Raw genomic sequence first — 4,194 nt, forward strand, 5'->3', positions numbered from 1 at the left:
ACCACTCGAGAGAGCTGTGAAGAGAGAAAGAGAGAGAGAAAGAGAGAGAGAGAGAGAGCTCGTGTCTATGGTGTGGGAGAATGTCTGCGGGGGCTACGAGCGTGGAAGAAGCCGTATGCTGATCATCTGCTCGAGTTTATTGGGCATTAACGCGTGTCGTTCGTGAAACCGATCCGCTTTTCGACGCGTTTTCGACGCGCTCTCTCTTCTTCCTCTCGCTCTTTCCCTTCCTGTTGCTCCTCTCCGCGTTTTTTTGGAGGAAGTTGGCGAAACCTCTTGAGAGAGAAGGGGGGAAAGAGGGAGATTAAATGGTAGAGGAAGAAAAAATATCGATACGGAAAGATTAATAGTAGGAGCGTATAGGGTAACGTTCATTTCCATGGTTCCAAACATTAAATTAAGCTCCGGATTGACATAGAACCCATTTATAGAACGCCCACGCAGCTGCCAGTCCCGAGCGGAGTGCACAAAATCGCCCGAAATACAGCCGCGAGCCAAAGCAGTGTTTGTTCCTCTGTGGCGTCCAGCGATGGGATCGAGTTTATCGCGAGCAAGTTTCACAAACTAACACTCTAATTACCTTATTTCGAGAAAAAGAGAAAAATCGAAATCTCGTGGTTTAATTTATTACTCGAATTATTGTTCGAATTCGTATCGGATTTATACCCATCGCTGACGGTACGCGTTGAAACGAATTATTTTTCATTTTGGCCATCGGGCATTGGTGCGGAGAACGGGTTGGTGGGCACGAAGGTTGGATACTAGACGAGTCGCACGATGGCTTGAATGGGTGAAGAAAGAATGGTGAGAGGGAGATTGGGACACGTGTACCGGCGTACGTGTGAACGTGCGGGGGTGGTGCGCGACGAGATATTATGCGGATAAAATATTCATGGTTATCGGGGCTCGCGATCGGGCACGCCTTTATTTTTCGAGATGAATAGAAATGGTGCCATCCCCGGGTCGGACACAAATTCTTTGCCCTGTGGACGACAATGAGGATGGAAAGGGAGGGCGAGAAGAAGGAAAGAGGAAGAAGGAATCGATGGAGAGCTATCGTGGAGAGCATGTGGTTTGAAAGTAATATCGATAACGCGTATTTATCATCTATCGAAGGAAAAATGAGATTTATCGAACATGGTGTTCTTTAACGAATATTTTTATCCGATGATATAAAAGTGTAATATTTTGGGGCATTCTGTCATCGATCGTAACGCTCATTTTTTTTTTTTTTTTAATTAAATATAAAAGGAAAAAAAAGTTACGGTTACTCGGTTGTTATAAAAAATACTATTTGTATTAGATACATAATTAAATTAATTCCATGCTATTTTATTCATCGATTCAATCGATCGAAAGAATACAAACATTATTTCATAATCATTTTTGCGAATCGATGTTATTAGTTTGAAAATTTCAATTTGGGGATATAAACAAATCATATATTATGATTTCATCGTTCGAGTTGTAAATATTAGAGACCGAATTAATCCTACTGTTACCATTTCAAAATATTTAGATTTCACGAATCGTTTCTATTATTCTGAGTGTTCCACGCGTATCCATCGACGAAGACAATTTAGTCTCGAAATGGAAGTCCGTAACAATCGTTCGTTCGAATATTTCCGCAATCAATTTGGAAACAGATCCCGCGGAATAAAAAACCAAGTTCGTCAAGAATCCGATTCAAAAATTGGCATCGTTAAATCGTAACCCGATACATTTCCCTCCTCAATTTTCGAATTTGTTCGATTTTTTTGTGCGTCGTTATTAACCAGTATGCGTTTTTCAATCGAGTTTATACTCTGATGGGTATCGATGGTTCCGATTCGTCCGTCGAATGTCGATTTTTTGGAATCGTTCGATACCAACCCAAAGAATTATCTCGTATCAATTCTCGATTATTATCCGTTCACGAACGATTAATTCGATTATTCGACGTCACTGGTGGTCGTTAGTTAGTATCAAACTTCGCCAAAAAGAAAAAAAGAAAGATTCCAATTAAACTTTCGACTCTCTTTTTATTCGCGCAAAGGAACAAAATGGAGAAAGGATGATCGGACAACGAGGTAAGCGTAACTTTCGACGCGGAATTCCGTTCAGTTGTGTTGGCAGGAAGTTTCGTTGGTTACGACGATGTTAACGAGCGACAAAGATTACCCCTGGCACCGCATGGCACGCATTATCGAAGGCGAAAACGCTCGACGATCTCTCCATTTCTCCATATTTCTCCTCATTCGAGATATCGAATATCGAGATATTCGAGATTGGAGGAAACTGTTAACGTTTCCTAAACGAAACGATGAACGTGATCGCGATTGATCCTCCTCAAAGGGTTTAAAAGTTTAACCGTGCCCACTTCGCGTGCACTTTCGAGGGATTGGAAACGTGGTGGTGATCAAAACGTAGAAATTTGAAATTGAAGAATATTTAGACGGAACTACGTTAACTGAATAAATTGAAATCGAAGTGGATTGAAGTTTATAATCCTAAAAGTCCGAAAGTTTAAATTGTAAAATTCGTAAGATGAAGTGGGGTAATTGGAGAAGCAAACGAGTGGTCGTAAAAGAATGTTTGAAACTGTGAGCTCTCCCCCTTCCCCCCGTGGGAGATGATTAGCCAGGGGGAGGAGGAGGAGGAGGAGGAGAGGTGTAACGATATTCCGTTGAATTTAATTGGCATTTTTGTTACGTTAGACCGGCTTCAAGTCGGAATGATCCCCCAAGATTTGATTAAAATCCTAATTTGCGTGGCCGGAAATTAACTCGGTCGTGGAATATAAGTTTGCCGAATTAATTATCAACGGCTTGGAACTCATTATGGAACTATTGAAATTTTCATCAGAGTACAACTTCTATATTTTCCGGGCGCAATAATCCTTCGCGCTTGAAACTGAATTAAGTGCGCTTCCACGAAAAGCCGGTGAATTCCGGACGAAAAACGACGTAGAATCGAGCTCGTCGAACTGTAAAAGTCTACACCAAACGTGTGTCGATAGTGAATTTTGCTCGAGTAATCCTTAGAATGGAATTGGCAACTTTCGAATTTTTCTTTTTTTTTCTTTTTTTCTTTTCTCCCTCACAAAGGGGAAAAAAATTGCATTCCTTGGTGAAAGTTGGCGGGAACAAAAAGGGAGACAGAAAGGGAGCAGAAGCCGGATAAAAATTCAATCAGTTTCGATGTTGTCCGCCCACCGTCAAATTAAATTCAATCCCATCCAAGTTAGTTACGATCTAAAAATTCCACGATCACAAATCCTGTAATTAAGTCGACTGATGCCCGGAAATAATTGGCTGTATAATTGACCGTCGGTCAGGGTGTGTAAATAATTACCTGAAAGGGAGGGAGGCAGTTTGGTCAAGCAGAAAATAAATAATTCTCGGCACGGTGTTCCCTAACGAGCTCAAAGAACCATCCGAACCACGAGCACGATGCACGTTCGAGTTTTTGCGCTTGATAGTCCCCTCCCCCTCCTCCCTTCCCCCTTCCCATTCGTAACTCGATAAACGTTCGAGCTATTTCGTCGTGCCAATAACTCGACTAATCGATTCTTTGTTAATCGAATAATGGAAAATATGATCGAGTATCGAGAAAATTTTGCTATAATTACAAAAATAGCCATGACAATGTCGAAATTAGAGATATTGCTATATTGGAATATTCTATCAAATGAAACTTAGAAATAAAGGGAATGTGTTGGAAAATAATGAATAAAAAAAATACACTTGTCCATGAGAATTTTTCAACTTTATTAATACAATGCTAAATGGAAATGTGTTATAAGAGTTATTTTTGCACTCTGTTTTCATTTCATTCGTTTGGATTATAATATATCGTGTTATACGTAAGAGGATTAACTGTAGGTAGGGAATAGACGTTTGGCTGGTTCGATTTAGCCGGAGATAATAAGAAGGAAAAACGAGAAACGGAACAAGAGGGACTATTATGCCCGCAGAGGTTGTCTTGGCAAATTCTATTCGGAGCCTTAAACGCAGATAATATCACGTATGCCAGTATGTGCGTTAATCACGTAATGGTGGGAGAAAGCTTCTACAATTTGCAGGTCGACGGTATATAATAATAGGGAAGAGATGTTGTAGAACGCTAGAGGAATTTCAGCTGCTCTCCCTGCGGTTCCTCCCCCTCTTTCCTCTCTCTCTCTCTCTCTCTCTCTCTCTCTCTCTCTCTCTCTTT

At 40.9% G+C, this 4,194-nt stretch overlaps 1 protein-coding gene across 1 annotated transcript in view; it reads left to right on the top strand.

The window, feature by feature from the left end:
* Window positions 1-4,194, top strand: part of LOC102673793 (DNA helicase MCM9-like) — a 20,324-nt gene that overhangs the window by 4,179 nt on the left and 11,951 nt on the right.

The sequence above is a fragment of the Apis dorsata genome, unplaced genomic scaffold (assembly GCF_000469605.1).
Source record: "Apis dorsata unplaced genomic scaffold, Apis dorsata 1.3 scaffold_58, whole genome shotgun sequence".
NCBI lineage: Eukaryota > Metazoa > Arthropoda > Insecta > Hymenoptera > Apidae > Apis > Apis dorsata.